The sequence below is a fragment of the Odocoileus virginianus genome, chromosome 1, assembly GCF_023699985.2.
Source record: "Odocoileus virginianus isolate 20LAN1187 ecotype Illinois chromosome 1, Ovbor_1.2, whole genome shotgun sequence".
NCBI lineage: Eukaryota > Metazoa > Chordata > Mammalia > Artiodactyla > Cervidae > Odocoileus > Odocoileus virginianus.
In genome coordinates, this window is record NC_069674.1 from 20170522 (window position 1) to 20191187 (window position 20666).

Consider the following 20666-nt stretch of genomic DNA (forward strand, 5'->3'; position numbering starts at 1 on the left):
GAAGGTATTTCACTGATGCTAAGATTAGCACTTTGCTGTCATGTGGTGGACAACAGAAGGCTCTCCTGGTGTTATGAGGATCAAATAATTGTCGATATGATTTGGGTGTTTTCCCTAACTTCTTTGGGGTGCCCAACTTTGTTATTGGTACTCAAAACCCACACTCCCCACCAAACTAGGGGGTGTGAGTGTAATGGTTTGAATTTTAGATCACAAGTAGGATTGTGAAAAGAATGACACATATAACTGATATAAAGAAATTGACTTAAAAGAACTGATTCCTAGGTCCCATCCTGCCAGGATCGTGGAGGAGACCCAAATTCTGTCTTTGCCACGACTCCCGCATCTCCCTGGGGTTGAACAGAGAACCAGGAGGCTCGTGAGATGTTTAGAAAATGAATGGGAGGGAGGTTCTGATTTCTGACCATTCTTGATGTTGGGATCCCCAAAGCCTGGTGACCCTGCATCCCCAGTGCCTGCCCTGGAAACACTTGTGTGGGTGTCTCCTTGTCTGTGTTACTCTTAGTATTTCCCTGGCTCACCCCAGGTGTGGGAGCACAGAGGCCCTGAAGGGGGAATTAGAGCCGGCAAAGGCTTTTAGTGGAGAAGGATGGAAAGTCAGAGGCAGATCAGTACTCAGAGAAACACTGTGCAACTGTAGATCTTGTTTCTCCTGCCTTGGGAAGAGCCTTTAGAGAGAGTCTGTTTAGAGCCTTCTGTCTGCCTGGAGTTCTTCCAGCTTCCAAGACGACTTAGCCACCCCTGCCACTAACTCCTCCTCCAGACTGGGGATGGTGTGACTGGTAGCCAGTGTGGTCTAGGGAGGGCCCTGGCATCTGCTGTTGCATCCATATCCACTCCTTGGTTCTAGATCCTGAAGGAAGATTCCTCCTTCCTGAGTGGCTCCAGGAATTTCGGCTGATCTTAGAACTTGTATGAGAGTAACCATGCTGCTTTCAGAGCCTCTCTGCGGCAGAAAATGGAACACACTTTCTTACTTTCCCAAAGCCCTCGTCGTCATTCCTGCCAGGGCTCCTTGACTGCTCTCATGCCAGAAGGACTTGGTATCCTATAACTGAATAGCCCAGCAAGACAGGAAGACCAGGCCTAATATTAACCAATGCTGGAGTCACACGATTGTGACATAGGATCAGATCTTGGCAGTCAACAGGTGAGTCAATGAAATCAGCATTATTTCTTACTGAAAACATATGTCCCAAACCTCTGAATCATCCTTAAGTAGCCAAAATATAACCACTGTAGGCAGTTTATGGAAGACACAAATTATCTGAGCTCAGCACGCTTAGTGCCTTGTGCTTGACAATCTCCCACCAAGAGTGTATGAAAATACAGTTATCTCAAATCAAGGATGTACACACTCTGCTGGATGCTGCAGGTTGAGTTCATGTCACATATAGCTAAGGCACAGATTACACAAACGCAGGTCACTGAAACAGTCTGCAGGCATTCAAAGGTGCTGGTGACAAACACGGTCTGTGCCTCTGCCATTTCCCGTAAACAGACTGCCCTTGGCAGATATTATTGGGAGGGTATGCCAACCGCCTGTTTTGCAAGCAGGAATATATGATGATAAGGGAAGCTTTAAAATACACAATCAATGACAAGTTACTGGTAATGGGCTATGAAGGATTAAGACTTCTCACTATTTTAAAGTGCATTATTCCAATTAATTATTGACTATCACAATTCACAAGTATTGTGACGAACTATAAAAATACCAACCTGGAACAACTTGGAACTAATTTCAAGGCACTTACAGTGTAACGTGGTAATTATACTTACTGATGGTCCCTATCACCTAGAAGCAACTACTGAAAAATACTGGTACATTTCTAATTTTTTTCTATGCCCAGATACCATATGCCAAAATCAGATAATTAAATATATAATTTTATGTCTGTTTTATTAACACAATTTTGTTTGTAGTTCTTATATTCCTTGAGATTGTGAGTTTTAATGACTTCATGTCATTCTATTACATAAATATTACATTGTTTAACAATAATGTTAAATATTAATAATGTTTAATGTTAAACAATAATATTTAATGTTTCCAAACTAAACTTTTTTATAAATAGTGATTGTATGAACACTCTTGTATATAAATCTGTTTGCCTTGATCAGATTTCTTTCTTATAGTACATACCTCAAACTAGACCTATTGGTCCATAGGCTGTGAACATTTCTAGATTCTTAAAGCCACACGGCCAAGTTTTAGTGGCTTTATAATTCACATAACTCGTTAGGCAAGTATTTTCTGAGCAAGCTGCTAATGTGCCAGGTACTGTGCTCCACCACTAGGAGTATACAGGCAAGCAAAATCAATAGAAGCCCTATCTTTACAGAACTTATACTTAACTGACAGTCTAGATCTAACCTGAGAACAAGAATCTTTGTAAATTTATGTTAAATTTCACACAGAATTAAGAGCTTTGGACAAGGTAAAAATAACAAAATGAAAACTCTGGATCTCAAAATGCCATTTATGCAAATAATTCCAACAAGTTAAAATTTGCTAAGCATTTTAGCAGCTGTCAAATTACCCACAAATTATGTGATTAAATCATAAATTATGTGTTCAGTTGGTTAAGGTTATGGAGAAATATGAGAAATTGATCTGACTCCAAATGATGCTCAGAGAAACACAAAAAAATATTATTGTACTTTCACAATTTAAAAATATAAATGACTAACTCACATGTGAAAGGAGTTGTCTATCTTTCCAAAACATTATCTAGGAAAAATTGCCCAAAATATTAGGAATGGGAAAGTTTGAGAGGAAGAGTCTATTGGGAATTTCTCTTTAATGTGCTGGGTTGAGCTACATGAATGGCTCCCCTTCCTGATCTAAATCCATAGATATTCTGGGGAAAGTGTAACAAGGAAGGGAAGAAAGAGGAAAGGAGAAATATTAACCTACGAACCAGGAGAACATATTTGTCATATATGTATCTCCTCTATCAGATATATATATAACAAAGAATATCCAGCATTTATAAAGAACTCCTAAAATTAATAAAGAATAGACACAGAACAGAACAACAGGCAAAAAGACATGAGCAGTATTTCACAGAATAAATAACATCCAGTGGCCTCTAACCATGAAAGGATGCTCAAACTCATTAATAATTAAAGAAATACATCCTAAAACCAGAGTGATATGTCATGTTGCAGACATCAGACTAGCCAACACTGAAAAGTCAGAAAATGGCAAGTGTGGACAAGAAGTATATCAGCAGGAACTTTTTACACAGTGTTGTGGAGTGTAAATTGACACAGCAGACTGGGAAAATAATTTGATGATACCTTTTAAAGCTGAAAACATATGTGTCTTGGGACAAGAAATTCCACTCCTTGCTGTACCCAAGGAGAAACTCTTGTACATGTGCACAAGCCAACAAATCCAGGACTTCACACTAGTGCTGCTTGCTTTGTGAAGTAAAAATAAATGAAAAAGACCAAAACTGCCATTGACAAGAGAATGAAAAAAAATGGAAAAGTAATGAATGAATGAAATATAGCTCTACCTGTCCACAAAGATGAATCTCAAAGATCTATCATTGCATGAGAAAAGCAAATCTCAGATGATGACAAACATTTTCATACAGGTCAAAAAGTAGCAACCACAAATAATATGTACTATTAAAAAAACACACACAAGGTAATGGCAAGCTGAAAATGGAGAATTATGGTTATTTCTGCCTCCTGGGCTTACATTTTAATAAGGAGAAATATAGCGTAAACAAGATAAATAATGAAAATTGATGGTAAGAGTGCTGGAGAGACAAATGAAGCCTGGGAAAGGGGGTAAGGGTTGGGTGGATGGGACGGGGGCTTTAGACAGATTTTACATAGGATGATCAGAAAGACCTAAGGCAGTGATGTAAGAACAGAGACCTGGAAAGGTGAGGGGAGCAAGCCAGGTGGTTATCTGGGGGAAGAGTGTCTGAGATAGGGTTACATCAAGTTCATATGTTCTTATCAGTACCTTAACTTCGTATGTGCATCAGAACCAAAAAAATCCTTCACCTTAAAGCTTCCTTGCCTTTTCTGTTTTTCCTTCGTTTGTCAAGCTTTCTGAATCAGATATTGATTGGGTTTTTAAGGACCTGCCTACCAAGCAAGCAAGTGGAGTTATTATTTAGGTAAAATTAGTGCCTCTGCCCTCCAAATCTTTATTGGCAGAATTCATAGTTAGATCAGGAATTCTGCTATAATTTACAAGTACTTCCATTTTAGGAAAAACAGATTGGATCTCTATATCTAAGCTCTATGATCCAGGAAATAAAGAATTTAAATATTCTACAGTGGCAATTGAGAATACTTTTGACTTCACAATTGGTAGGAATCACTATTTCTTATAGGAGTTAGAGAATTAGAGGTATCCATTAGGATAACAGAGTTTTCGAGAGAACTTTATAAACTTGGGTGAAAATTAGATTGGGGGCTTTAGTGTCTGGGATTCTAATTTAACATGCTGTGAATTCACCTCATCAAATTGCTGAACTAATCTCCCATGCCAACAACTGCCCAGGTTAATAAAAAAACCTGGAGCTTTTCTCATGTTAATAAATAAGAGAAAATATAAAACTGTAGACCCTTCTCCTTCTTAAATGCAAGCGAGAAGTATGTGACCTTAGCTGAGCCACTTTGATTGCATGGAGGCTTTCTAATTAGTAGATCAAATTGCTCTCATCTTTCATAGTTCTTGTTCAACAAAACTTGCTGCATATGCTTTTTAAAAGTAGTGATACTGCAAATTCTGTCTGGTGCTCCGCTGATTATTATACTGAGGAGATGTTATTTATGTGTTGATTTCATCATTTCTCTAAATGACACCCTTGGCTATCAATACAGCTTGGGATTGGGGTGTTTTCATTCATCAGGTACTATAAGGAAGAATTTTTACACATATGACCACGTCTCCAAAAAGTATGAAAGTGATTATTAGTGTATGATGTTTAGGCACTTGGAGATCTGAATGGCAAAAATGCAACCTCTCACCATTTCACCAACACTGAGTGAGGAGCCTTTGTGTAGAGGGTTTGACGTGGTTTGGGAGAAGAGGGTCAGGTCATTCTCTGGGTGCCCTCACCCACAGGGACTCTGCTTGTATCCTGCACAGAGAGAACGCAGAGCACAGAATTCTAGGTGTTGCTGGAGTTCAATGGCTTTTAGTCACAGCCCAGATTTCATTTCTCCCCTCTGAGTTTTTGGCTAGTTTTGTTAAAGACTAGTTTGTTTGGCTAGTTTTGAGTTTTTGGCTAGTTTTGTTAAAGAATTAAATATTGTGTATATATAGACTATTCTATAAATACAAGCCTATCTGTGTGTATTATATACAGAGATGTATATATTTTTAGTGAGCTTTTTATTTTAATGAGTTTTTCTTACTCTGTTTGTATTATTCCATTTATATTTTTATCCCATTTTACAATTTATTTAGTTTCTGTGTTTTCTGTTTTGTATTTTAAAATGTATTATTGCACATTCTAATGTAACACTTCTAGAATACTTAGTTTGAGCTTTTAGTTTAAAATAGTTGTTTCACCTCCTCAAATGTTTTTCATTTAATGAGTCCAAGATGTAGGCTTTTTACTATGGAATAACTTTTGTTTTAGTTTTTATTTATTCTTCATTTCTTGGTTTTTCAGTTCTTGTTCTTAGGCTTTTAAATATCTCACTAATTGAATTTTTATCTTTCTGTATTTAAATTATTTTATTTCTCACATTGTCTGCATAGAAATGGAAAGACTGACTCCTCAAGACCCATATATAGAATGAGCTTATCAATTATTATCTACATTAGGATGCTTTTGAGAATGAAAGGGAGTCCTATTAGGAATTTTGCTGGGACCATGGGCATAAACTGGGACAGCCCCAAGACCATAGGTCCTTCCCCACTTTAGCACTCCTAGGTACCATGAATCACTGTAGCATTTCTGGGTTTTCCCTAATAAATCTTTCATATTTTCCAGCAATGTGTGGCCAAAAGTACTTATAAAACTACCTAATGCTTATGGAGCATTTATCTTTCAACAGGTACTTTATGTAGACAGTTCTGGAGGGAACAGAGAGTGAACTTCTCCTGAAGGGAGACGTAGTTTCTTCCCAAACTGGGATGGTGTAGTTAGCACCCCCGTTGGCCCTTCCTGGGCTGATGTGAGTTTCTGAGTGTTCAAACACAGCAGTCTCTGATATTCTTCCTGGTGGCTTAAAGTCAGACGGATAGTTCACTGACAAAGGTCTCTCAACAGTCCTGCCTGACTTGTGAAATAATACCTGACTACAAGAAGGCTGAGAGCCAAAGAACTGATGTTTTCGAACAGTGGTGCTGGAGAAGATTCTTGAGAGTCCCTTGGACAGCAAGGAGATCAAACCAGTCAATCCTTTTTTTTATTTTTTTTTTATTTTTTCCATTTATTTTTATTAGTTGGAGGCTAATTACTTTACAGCATTGCAGTGGTTTTTGTCATACATTGAATTAGCCATGGATTTACATGTATTCCCCATCCCGGTCCCCCCTCCCACCTCCCTCTCCACCCCATCCCTCTGGGTCTTCCCAGTGCACCAGGCCTGAGCACTTGTCTCATGCATCCAACCTGGGCTGGTGATCTGTTTCACCCTAGATATACATGTTTCGATGCTGTTCTCTTGAAACATCCCACCCCCGCGTTCTCCCATAGAGTCCACAAGTCTGTTCTATACATCTGAGTCTCTTTTTCTTTTTTTGCATATAGGGTTATCATTACCATCTTTCTAAATTCCATATATATGTGTTAGTATACTGTAATGGTCTTTATCTTTCTGGCTTACTTCGCTCTGTATAATGGGCTCCAGATTCACCCATCTCATTAGAACTGATTCAAATGAATTCTTTTTAATGGCTGAGTAATATTCCATGGTGTATATGTACCACAGCTTCCTCATCCATTCATCTGCTGATGGGCATCTAGGTTGCTTCCATGTCCTAAACCAGTCAATCCTAAAGGAAATCATCCCTGAATATTCACTGGAAAGTCTGATGGTGAAGCTGAAGCTCCAATACTTTGGCTACATTACGTGAAGAACTGACTCATTGGAAGAGACCCTGTTACTAGGAAAGATTGAGGTCAGGAAGAGAAGGGGGCGACAGAGGATGAGATGGTTGGGTGGCATCATCGACTCAATGGACATGAGTTTAGAGCAAACTCTGTAAGATAGTGAAGGACGGGGAAGCCTGGCATGCTGCAGTCCATGAGGTTGCAGAGTCAGACACGACTTAGCGACTGAACAACAATCACATAAAGAAGTAGAATGGAAGGGGCTCCTGGCAGTCTGTCCACCTACTCTCTGCCTTTTTCTAACAGTGTATTCTTATGCTTTTTTGTAGTTTAACTCTTTTCTCTGTTGACAAAAGGAATTTCCTTGTACATGCAGCTCTTTCCTCTCATGATAAGGGACCTGGGAAAGATGGCTAATGCAAGGTTAGCCTTAGTCAGACTTCTTTTTTAAATGTGAGAGCCATACTTCTGCTGACCACCTTCTTTGCCAGAGCCCTAACTGGACAGCCATGGCCCTCTTGGATTGCCAGAAGTTTAGAGGAATCCATCCTACCTCCACAAACAGACCTTAGCTGCCCCTGATGAAAAGCTGGTCTCTTGCAATAATTATCACTATCATATTTTATTGAATCTAAGGTGTTATAAATTATAACATACACCATCATTTTATATTCCACCAAGAAAGAAAAACAACACTGCCAATTCAGCTATGGCATGCCATCAATTTTAAAATGTGCCCTGATTTTTTAAATATTTTTTAAAATGTGAAAAATGTGTCTCTCAGAATTGATGGAATACTTTCTTTTTCCTTCAATTTTCCACCACTTGATTATTAATTCTCCACCAAGACCCACCACAGGGGGCTGGAGACTTGAGGTTGGAGACCTCATTCATTACAATGTGATTAATTACAGCCCCACACCTCCACCCCACTCTCCGGTCTGTAAAAGGACATCTCCATCAGTCCCTCCATGACTGAGCCTGACAGTGGAAGAAAGAGGGACTTGAGTGAGCTACCTAAGATCAGACTCCAAGCTAATGGCTGAATCAGGGTTTGAACTTAGGAATTTGGACAGCAGCCTTACATAGTTAATAACCAATATGTTACAGTGCCTCTCTAAATATTTAGATAGGGCCTCTCAAACAATTTTATACAGTTTGCATCGCAGGACATTGTAAGAAATGGCTGTGTCAAACAGACTATTCAATGCCTACATGATATGGAGAATATGGTCCACGCATTTAGACAGCACCCCCTTTGGGAGAACAAGGAGAGAAAAATTCCCCAAGTCTCATTATCAAGAAAAGCTATGCTGCTCCTAGGCAATGATTTGTCTTATGTTAAGGTCACCATGAATTGTGAAACTGTGGCACTGATCGTGCTTTCTTCTATACTGTGACTAAGATCAAACCAGTCAACCCTAAAGGAAGTCAACCCTGAATATTCATTGGGAGGACTGATGCTAAAGCTGAAACTCCAATACTTTGGCCACGTGATGTGAACAGCCAATTCATTGGAAAAGACCCTGATGCTGGCAAAGATTGAGGATGGGAGGAGGATGGAACAATAGAGGATGAGATAATTGTATGGAATCATTGACTCAATGGACATGAGTTTGAGCAAGCTCCAGGAGATGGTGAAGGACAGGGAAGCCTGGTGTGCTGCAGTCCATGGGGTCTAAAAGAGTCGGACACATCTGAGTGACAGAACAACAACTAGAAAGCTTAATTTTGCTCAACTTTCCTCTAAAAATTGGGGCTTGCACTTGACATATTAAAGCATCCTCTTTCTCCTCTTTGCCTCAATATCCTTACTTTTTCATGTGTTATCTGATTGAATTGAATGCCCCACTGTATGTGTACTCAAACCTTTCTGGAATGCAGTGGTAGGCCACACAGACAGACAGACATTTTTATGAACTTTTGAAGTGTTGTGCTTCCTAGAAATTGAAATGCACATGTCTAGGTTGAAATGGCAGCATATTAGCAGCCTCCTATCCTAACTTCCCATTCAACAAATAATGAAAGACACTGCCCTTATAAAATGCAAACAAAGCAAAAGTAACAAAAGCAACTGGTACTAGGAATGAAATCTAAAGTTAAGTTCACATGCAAAGTCTTAGAACACTTATTGAGAACAGGATCCTGGGAGAGCAGAAAGGAAAGATGTCCTGGGAAAAGCAGAATAAATATTTTAAAAATGTAAAAAAGGAGTTCAGTCAGCTCTCACCTCTTGCTTTTTCTAGTAGAATACAGAAATCAGATTCCTCCATTACTTTAGAACTATTTTCTGAAATACTTCCCTTCCCTCACTTTCCCTTCAGGATTTTTTAGTTTAAGAATTTGACAGTAAGAAAGTAATCATATAAAGGAATTGGTAGTAAACATCGACACTGGTGAAAAATCCAGAGAGAAATAAAATAACATAAGAATTGAGGATAAAGCCAAAACAGCTCTTAAAAATTTATTTGGGGAAAATAGAAAGAGGGGTGAGGCTCTACAAACTGAGTCTAAAATTCCTAAGTAGGACTTCCCTGCTAGTAGAGTGGAAAAGAATCTGCCTACCAATGGCAGGGGACACAGGTTCGATACCTGGTCTGGGAAGATTCCACATGCTGCGGGCAACTAAATAAAGCCTGTACGTCGCAACTACTGAGCCCAGGCCCCAGAACCTGCAAGCCACGCTACTGAAGCCCCTGTGCCTAGAGACTGTGCTCTCCAACAAGAGAAGCCACCACAATGAGAAGCCTGTACATGACTACGAAGAGTAGCCCCCACTCGCCACAACTAGAGAAAGTCTGTTCAAGGCAGCAAAGACCCAGCATCACCAAAAATAAACAAACACTTTTTAAAAATGAAAGTCCTAATTAAATGTATAAATGTGGGAATGGAAAAGGCAGGGAGAACTACAGACATTTTAAATTCCATGATATACATCAGAGTAGGGGGAAATATACCTTTCAAATTACTATAGATGAAAAGGACAAAATATACAGCAAAAGACACAAACCAATAAGTGAAATGGTTAACAAAGACAGCCTGTCAAAATATGAGAAGAAATGATAGGAAAAGGACTGAACTTGTCAGTATTAAAAAGAAATAAAAATAGTTTTGCTCCACACCTGAAATAAAAGACAGAAACTCAAACTGAGTTAAAGAAGAGAGCATCCAGGTGCATGTTTCTTATAACAGTGAGACCAAAATTAAATTACAGAGAAAGAATAAGATTAAGAAGATAGAGTAAAATATATCAGCCAAACAGAAATAAGCAGAGGCAACCCTGATACTATCAAAGGAAACTTCAAAGCAAAAAGGATTCTATGAAACAAAAAGGACTCTTTCAGGACCCTTTTATTTTGAAACAAGGTGAAATCCTAATTATGAAATAGTCCTGAGCGTTTATGAACTGATTAAGATAACATCAAAATCTAAATAGCATGAAAACTAAGACTATTAAAAGCAAACAAAATCAAGGAAAAACATTTACTATAGCAAAAAATTATTTGATATTTAAGAAGAGACAAATAAAACTACAGTCTACAGAGAGATACTATAATACCAATATCATTTATGACAGAGCAAGTTGATAAAATAAGAGGATATATCTAGTTTGAATAATGTATAATTAGAAAAAAGTGAATTAGTAGATGGAACAAAATTTTATGCCATAGACTTTCTTTTAAATCCCATTGATGATTTTTTAAAATTCAGCACATGCCAAGGCATAAAGGACATCAATAAAGTTGATAAAATATAAATTACAAAAGCCATATTTTCATTTCTTCATTATAATCCACCAAAACTAGAACTCATAAGCAAAATGAACTCTCAAAATAACTGTCAGGCAAAAAAATAAACACAACCCAAGACTACAATGAAAAATTCTTTAGAGTTGTACTTTTCAATTGCTCAGTGTAGTAGCCACTTGTAACATGTAGTTATTTACATCTAAATTAAGTAAAAGTAAATAAACTTAAGAATTCAGTTCCTCAGTCACACTAGCCACATTTCAAGTGCTTAACAGCCTCATGGAGCTATTGATTGCCATACCAGATAAAGAAGATATTTTTACATATATCCATCATCACCAAAAGCTCTATTGAACAAGCACTGCTTTTAGAGAACACATTTTATGATCATAAGCACTTTATAAGAAAACATGGTTTTGAAAACCTCTCTATTGAAAATAAATACAGACCAATGACAAATTAGGATGGATATTTAAAACAAAAGGGGGCCACTTAGTTAATATTTAATAGAAAAAACTCTCATAAAAATATAACAGAAAACACTGACATCCTAAGATAAAAACGTAACAAAGATATGACCCAACAATTCACCAAGATGGAAATACTAATTAATAAGTGTATGAAAAATATTAAACCTAATCAATAAATTAACATTTTTCAACTATCAATTAGTAATGATAAATAATTATGTGGGAATATAAATTTGGTGTAGCCACTATCGAGAACAGAATGAAGCTTCCTTAAAAAAATTAAAAATAGACTTACCTTATGATCCAACAGTCCCACTCCTATGCATATATCTGGAAAAAACTCTTAATTCAAAAAGATAATGTACCTCAATGTTCAAAGCAGAACTTCAATGTTCAAAGCACAATGATTTACAGTAGCCAAGACATGGAAGCAATCTAAATAGCCATCAACAGATGAATGGATAAAGATGTGGTACATACATACAATGGAATATTAGCCATAAAAAACAAATAAATAAAAAAAAGAATACCATTTCTAACAACACGAGTGGATCTAGAGATTCTCATACTAACTGAAGTAAGTCAAAGACAAATATCATATGATGTCACTTATATGTGAAATCTTAAACAAATGATACAAATGAACTTACTGACAAAACAGAAATAGACTCAAATACAGCAAACAAATTTATGGTTACCAAAGGGAAAAGTTGGGGGAAGCCAAATTTGGAATTTGGGATTAGCAGATACATTACTATATATAAAATAAACTATATATATATATATATACATATATATATATATAAAATACTATACTATACTATTTTATACAGTACATAAAATAAACAACAAGGACCTACTGTATAGCACAGGGAACCATATTAAATATCTTCTAATAACCTATACTAGAAAAGAACCTAAAAAAGAATACATATATTTATATATATATGTATAACTAAATCACTTTGATGTATACCTGAAGTATTGTAAATCAACTATACTTCAATAAAAATTAAAAAATATATACATTAAAAAATTATAGTTTATGCTAATAAGAGTATGATGAGATGGTGAGTCATCTGTTAAAGACAAAAAAATAAATACATTTGATAAAATCATTCTAAAAAAAACCCCTGATTCAGTCCTCCAGGAGCAGTGGTAATTTTAAAAAAATACATTGCCTTAATGGCCCCCTCCATCCCAGCACCACCACACACATACAGATCCTTATCTAATTGACTTGGGATGAAGCCTGGATATGGATTTTTTTTAAACTTATGGAGAGAGTGACTTGCTGATCAAGCTGAGAACCATTACTCCAGAGACAACTTCAAGGTCTAGGATACAACAGAAATCCTATTTGAACTCAGGACTTGAAGAATAGGGTCCCAGTGTCTGGCTTCCCATATGGAGCTCTACCAGGTAGCCAACTGACCGAGTTCCCAATATATCCATGTTCTGGAAACTTGGCAAAGAAAGAAGGCTGCAAGGGAATCAAGGGAGAGGGGCACTAAGACACACCCTTTGCCCCAGACTGGCACAGCAGAGCAGGCGCTTTATTATGTGTTTTCATAAAGGTAATCAAAGTCACATTAGAAAAAAAAAGAGTCGACATACCTGGAGTGGTCAAAACAACAGGGCATGTCAGCAGCTACGGGCATGGTCCCTGGAGAGCAGGCAAGACCCAAGACTTTCTCGTTAATGCAGGAACCAGATGCTTTCCGCTGATGCCTTGAAAACTCTATAAATCCCTAGAAGCTGGATGAGATCCCAGGTTAAAAGCAAGAGAGAGGCAACAGAATTGAGTGTCCTGAATTGATCGAGAATAAGATTAAATTTCTTTCACATTGGATTTGACCTTAAAAATAAGAGGTTGTGGCCTGAGGTATCTGTACTCACTCACTATACACATCACTTAGCTTAACCATCAAAAAGTCCTGATAGGCAAACCTGTTATAATCCGAGGTTTATGGATGAGAGCGCGTTGATTCAGATAGAAAGCAATTTACATTTCTAACATTTTTTTGCCTTATATACTTTGATGTTATATGATTCAATTTCTAAGCGTTCATGACTGTTACCCCTTGGTAATAGGATGCGCCTATTTCAATGGAAAAGGGTGTTTTACGTATCATTTAATGATTGTTATCTTGACCTCTTATTTTGTCTGATTATAAAATTGCTACTCTGCTATTTTTCTAATTTGTGTGATGTTTCCTTTCTATGCTTCTGTAAGCGTGTCTGTTAGGTACCACTAACTTTTCTACAGTCACAGGTAATCTGGGAAGGGAGGGAAGGAAGGAGGAAGATAAAAAAGAAAGAAAAGAAGGAAGAAGGGAAGGGGAGGGGAGGGGAGGGGAATCCAGTCATAGTGAGAGGGTGGTTTTTTTTTTAATGTTTCAGTATAAGTAGGAAAAAAACTAAGAAAATAACTGTTTGAATAATACAATTGATATGATTGAATTTATATAATACATACCTCAGATTTCTGTGCCCTACAAAAGAAAACACATTTTTTTCCAATACTCATTCATGGTAAAATGTATGGTAATTCAGGAATTAAATAAAAATTCTTTTTTTCAAAGGTGCTTATCTGCCAAAAATCTACAGCAAATTTCACACTTAATATAATGAAGCATTAGAAATATTCCTTTTAAAATAAGAAGTGAGACAAGGATGTCCATTATCATTGTTTCCACTCAACACTGAATTTAGAAGTTCTCTTCAGGGAAGTTTTTAAAAGAAGAAAATGATGAAATGAAATTTTCAAAAGAGAATAATAATAGGAATGTAAAGAAGGGAAAAAATTTTCATTTTTCATGATGGAATCCTGGATGGAATCCTGAAATAATCTCTAAATATACTGTTAGAATAAATAATACATAACTATAGGAATGAATTGCATCCCATATGTCAGTCATAGAAAATATTCTAAAGAATATTCCACTTAAAATGACCAAAATAAAAGATACCTAGGAATAAAACCTAAAGATACATATATCCTTTATGGAGAAAAGTATACAACTTTATTAAAGGAATTAAAGTTTATACAAAGGAAGCATGTTTATAGGAAGGGAGATTCACTATCATAAAGAAAATAAGCCTTCCCAAATTTATGAACTAAATGTGATTCTAATTAACTTCAAATAAGGTATCTGTAAGTTTAAAAAATTCTAAAATTACTTGAAGTAGAGGATTTATGTGACAAAACCAGAACTATGTTCACCAACATAGAACTGTATGTTATTTTTCATACAAAGTTAAAAGCACATTGTATTTCATTCCTGACCACTTGCCAGTCCCCGTTTGTTTGAGAGAGACAAGCTTCATCTTGTCTTCAAGCTTCATCTAAATTATTTCATCTGGCTGACTGTCATTTTTGCTACATGTATTGCTACTTCTGTCTTGGGTATTCCTTTGGAAAAGATGTATGGATTCATTACATATTCTAATGTATTGTCTATAGACTATAAGATAAAGTCAAGCATGTATCTGCTGATATTTTTAAAGTTGACCTGTCTTTATACTTAGAAATGTCTCTTATTAGTAGGCTTCCCTGGTGGCTCAGATGGTAAAGAAACTGCCTGCAATGCAGGAGACCCAGGTTTGTTCCCTGGGTTGGGAAGATCCCTTGGAGAAGGGAATGGCAGCCCACTGTAGTATGCTTGCATGGAGAATTCCATGGAGAGAGGAGCTGGGCAGGCTATAGTCCAATGGGGTCACAAAGAGTTGGCCACGACTGAGCGACTATCACTCACTCAAACTTACTTGGTACAGCAAAATGTGAAGAATAGTCAAGATAATCTTGAGGAAAATATAAGTGCACAACTTGTCCTACCAGGTTGTAAGTCTTATTATAAATGTATAGTAAATAAAACAGTAAACATAGAGCAGAAAGCCCAGAAACAGACCCAAGCATTTATGGAAATAATACGTGAGACACGGTCTTACAGATTAGAGAGAAAAAGAGGTAGAACAACTGGAAAAAAATTAAGCCTTACCTCACACTGTACACAAAAATCCATTGCAGGTATAGACCTAAATTGGAAAGGCAAAATTGGTTAGAAACAGGCATTTAGAATAATATTAAGGGACTACAGTTACAGTTGACACAGGAAATGAGTATATGAGACATAAAAAAAGCAAAGTATCAAGAAAATGGTTGAAACATTTGGCCATATTAAAAACTTCTATTCATTAAAATATAACATTTTTAAAAGGTGAAAAGACACAGCCTTTGAAAAGATATGTGATTCATATCACTAAAGACTTAATTACTAGAATTTATAAATAAATCCTGCAAATTGATAATAAAAAGAGAATTCAATTTAAAATTGAACAAGACATATATGCAGGCAACTCACCGAAAAGCCATAAATGGCCAAAAAACTCATAAAAAATGTTCAACTTTGGAGAAATCCAAAGCACCACAATAAGTTTACATTATCACCTATTGGATTAGCAGTAAAAAGACTGTCAATCCCACTTGTTGCTAAAGATGTGGGAAAATAAAAACTCTCTTACATATTTGTGAGGGCATATTAGAGTAACAAATGTAGCCATATCTGAAAAGAAAGTGAAAGTGTTAGTTGCTCAGTATCGTCCGACTCTGTGAATCCATGGATTGTAGACCACCAGGCTCCTCTGTCCATGGGGATTCTCCAGGCAAGAATACTGGAGTTGGTTGCCATTCCCTTCTCCACGGGATCTTCCTGACCCAGGGATCAAACCCGGGTCTCCTGCATTGCAGGCAGAGTCTTTACCACTTGAGCCACCAGGAAGCCCAAAGCCGTAAGTTAAAGATCTATATATAATAACACAGCAATTTCACACACAGATGAGAACTTTTTAGCTGTGCCTTTTATAGTAGAAAAAAATTAGCATTCATCAGCAAGAAAGCGGATAAATTGTGGTACATTCTAACAGTGAAATATTATACAGCAGTGAGAAACCTTAAAACTAAACCAATACAATGTTCATGGAATAAACCCACAAACATAAAGTTGAGAAAAAGTTAATTGATGAATATATACAGTATACTGTTGAAGTCATGGTGAATAAAAGTGTATGTTGTTTAAGGATAGAGACATGTACCAAAAAGTCTTTATCAAATAGAAGAAAGTCTCCTCTGTGCCAAGATTTTATCATGAATGGGTATTAATCTTTGTTAAATGTGTATGCTACATTAATTGATCTATCATGTAATTTTTATTGTTTAGTCTATTATTATGGTAGACTACATTCGTTCATTCCAACTAGCGAGTGAATCAGCCTTGCTTCCCTGGATTAAACTCTGTTTGGTCATGCTGTATAACTCTTGATGTATCACTCAATTTGTTTTGCTGAAATTTTGTTAAAGTGTTTTTTGCATCTTTTCATGAACTGTCTCATTTTGGTATCAGGGGATATTTGCCTCAGGAAATAGATTGGGAATTGTTCCTTCCTTTTTCACTTTCTGAAAGGGATAATGTAGAATTGGTATGAATTCTTTTGTTAACACTTGGTAAAATTCTCCAGTGAAAGCATCTGAACTTGGAGATTTCTTTTTCATAGTTCAATTAAGAATTCTTTAATTATTCAACTCCTGTAATATATTTATAGGATTATTCAAATGATCTGAGAGAGGGTTCTCAACACTAGGTGGTGGTAAATGTCCTGGCTCTCCACAAAAAAATGCTCTGATACTATCATAGCAGGGAGGAGAAGGTGAGCATCAATACAGCTAGAAAAGGGTGGAAGCATTTGCTCAGATGCTGGGAAAGATTGAGGGAAGGAGAGGAAGGGGGCGACAGAGGATGAGATGGGTGGAGGGCCTCGTCGACTCAATGGGCATGAGTTTGAGCAAACTCCGGGAGATGGTGAAGGACAGGGAAGCCTGGCATGCTGCAGCCCATGGGGTTGCAACGTCAGACACGACTCAGAGGCTGAACAACAGTTCGCTAACAAGAGCGAGAGTCAGAACGGGACCGTGCCTTTCTTCGCAGCGTTTAGGTGGAGTAAAGCAGTGCTTGTCTAGAAGGTTCCCTTGCTGCTCATCTGCTCCTTCCCTAGTCTTCCAGCTACAGAGAGCAGGCTCTCTGTTGGAACTTTTCTTGTCTGCATCATTAGTGTTGTGGGACTGTAGTCTCTCCAGCGCCCAGGAAAGGAAATGTCTATGACAGAAGGAGACTCAGAGAAATCACCACTATGTCATTACTCAAGCCTCAGTGTCCTCGGGGGCTCTGCCTTCTCCCTTCTATCTCTCAATCTTACATTTTTTTAAGCTGTGCTTAGAAGGAGAAATTTTCAAAAGGCATCTCTTCCATAGTGTCTGAAATTGAAACTATTATCTTTATACCTTCCAGTATGTCTAAAATATTTCATAATAACATTTAAGAAGATTAGATGATGCTGGTGAATCTTATTCTCTAAGGTTCTTGGGGCATGAGACCCACTCTCTGCACCCCTACTTCTCCAGAGACCATTGCCTCCCTTCTCTGGCTCAGCCTATTACTCTCCTCCGAGTTCCCCCTCCCATCCTCTCCCACCCACCCCCAAGAAAAGAATTTTAACCAATTTCAGTTGAGACTAGGGCTAGGTGGAAGACAGGAGCTAATAGCATATCATGTTACATCCAAATTTGAGTTATAGCAAAGAGGGTTATTGAAGGAGGTTTTGATATTTTTTAAAAAGGAAAACATTAGCAGATTTTGATATTTAAAATATTTAACAATCAGTGCAGTACTATGTGAAGGCTATGGTTCCCATGAACCATCATGCATAGAGGATTCACAGGAGAGGCCATTTGCCAATCCAAAGGGATGTGTTTCAACATTTTAACAACCTGGTTAGTCTTGCTCACACATATCAGCTGAATACCAGCTTCATCTATAACTATTAAAAATTCTTTTTTTTTGCAGATAGCAGGAAGTGAAACTACAAAGATGATGAAAATTGTTTATAAGATTTTCATAATCAGAGTCTAAAAAGAGTAAAGTAAAAGAAATACCTGATACTCTTTATTTCTTCATATTGCTAAAGCAAGTTGAGATATCATGCTGGTCAGAAGTTAAATGGAATGCTATAATTTTTTCATAATGAGAAGAACAAAATATTTCAATCCTGTAAAGTATACACTAATGTTATAAATGGACATGTTGAAATTTTAAGACAACAATTTCCATTGGCTTTATCCCCAAACCACTATGCATGTAGCAAGGCAGAGATCTTAGGAGATTTTTGCCATCTGATATTTCGGAGCAGGAAGCAGCTGGAAGAGTCATTCATAGCAATGGGAAAAACTGAAATTACATTAATAAAAGCTAAGAATAACTTATATTTGAAAAAAGATAGATACTATTCAGAGTATCACAAAAGAAGCTGATTGAGAGAATTAGGGCACATAGAACGTTCTTTTGTAGGTAGTTGGTTGAGTGAGGAATAGCCAGGATGCATGGCCAGGTAAGACAGAGGGACTAGACATGATCAGAGAGAATTTTCCATGTTAAGATCAAACATTGAGTATTGGTCTACTTGCGGCCCTGAGGTATCGGAGGGAGGATGGGTTTGATGTTGGAACCTGGGCGACTGATGGCCGAGACCATGTGTCTTCTGTGTTGGAGAGACCCTTTTCCATGTGGAAATGCTTCTTTATATATTGCTGTAAAACATTAAGGAAAAAAATACAGTATGTATAGTTAACCCCTTGGTACACTAAACAAAGAAAATAAGCATTGCATGACATAAAAAAACAAAATAATTTTTAGAATGCATTCATAAAAAAACTATGAAAAATTAATCGGGATGGGGAATACATGTAAATCCATGGCTGATTCATGTCAATGTATGACAAAACCCACCTACAGTATTGTAGAGTAATTAGCCTCCAACTAATAAAAATAAATGAAAAAAAATAAATAAATAAATAAAATACAATTTTACCAAAATGAAAAATAAAACTATAAAAAATTAATGACATCCAAATAAGAAAAATAGGGATGAAGTTGAGAATACATCGTGTGTGTGGTTAGACAAACCTTGGGTTGAATAGACTTGCCCAATGACCCGAAGGTGTCCACAGCAAGCAATTCCTATGCTACTCTTCTACCCTGCTCATACCCTTTGCAGCAATGCCCTGCACATATTCCTTTTCAATCATATATGAGCAGACTTAACACAGACACAGACACACACACACACACACACACCCATAATCCGCCCCCCCACCCCCACCCCACACACACACTCTGAAGTCCTTCTAGAGAAACCTTATCTAATGCTCTTAAGATTGGCTTGTTCACTGAAGATGAGGATCCAGGATGAACCATGGGACTAGGTCCCTTCAGGGACTGTGGAAGCAAGAGGAGTTTGGAAGATAGAGACTGAAGGTGGAAGCATGCTGGCAACAGAGGAAGCTGCATTCTCAGTGGGCAGAGAAAGCAGTGTGGGAAGAACTAAGAGAGTGAGGCTAGAGGATTCTACAGGAAGTGAGCAAAACAGAATGACCTGTAAGATTGGGAAGACTCAGTTTATCAGGCAAAGCAATGCAATCCCAAAGTTAAAGGCAATATGGGCTTTTTTTTTAAGGTATATTCCCTTGTGGCTCAGCTGGTACAGAATCCGCCTGCAATGCTGGAGACCTAGGTTCGATCCTGAGTTGGGAAGATCCCCTGGAGAAGAGAAAGATTACCCACTCCAGTATCCTGACCTAGAGAATTCAGGGACTATATAGTCCATGGGGGTGCAAAGAGTTGGACATAACCGAGCGACTTTCACCTCCAAGGTATATTCAGAGCAAGAACAGCACACTCCTTAAGAAGATGATATTGTGTTAACAGAGGACAAAAAAAAAAGAAAGAAAACAAAAAGGCTCCTCCTCATGTTCTTCTCTTTTGTTCACCATGGAGATATTTTTTTAAGCTGGAGAGGGTAATAAAACACCTTAAACAAAGGCCTGTAAGAAGAACGCAGAGAGTAGCAGAGTCAGCCTCCCTCCTCAATCAGTTCATTTTTCACACCCAGGTAAGCTACCTCTCAGGGCGCTGAAAAAAACCGACAGGAGTCATTTTTAGAGAGTCTGGTCTTTGAGAATCCATCCCAAATGATCCAACCAAGTTGTAATGTGGGGCTGAAACCAAAATGACAAAAAGCTGAAGATAAAAGTTGCATTTATATATATAATCAATGGGACATATATTGGATAATAAAAACTTTGGCAGTTTGTGGGGAGAAAAATATTTATGTGTGTGTGTATATATACATATATATATATATGGGTTTAACTGACCCAGAACCAGTAGTGTGTTGTGATTTCTAAGAAGATAACTATGGAAAGATGTTAGCAAGATGGCAGGTTAGGAAGCTCCAGGCCCTTATTCTCCCAGGGAAATGTTAAATGAATAACT

General features: G+C 37.3%; 1 protein-coding gene across 5 annotated transcripts in view; it reads right to left on the minus strand.

Annotated features, from left to right (window-relative positions):
* LRGUK (leucine rich repeats and guanylate kinase domain containing) overlaps positions 1–20666 on the minus strand; it is a 162501-nt gene that overhangs the window by 44331 nt on the left and 97504 nt on the right. For 4 of the 5 annotated variants that reach the window (XR_011486915.1, XR_011486906.1, XR_011486899.1 and 1 more), the window contains exon 20: positions 12901–18922. The gene's annotated coding sequence lies outside the window, so the exon portion shown is untranslated. The remainder of the gene's footprint in view (positions 1–12900; positions 18923–20666) is intronic. The other variant, XR_011486901.1, reaches the window with a different exon arrangement.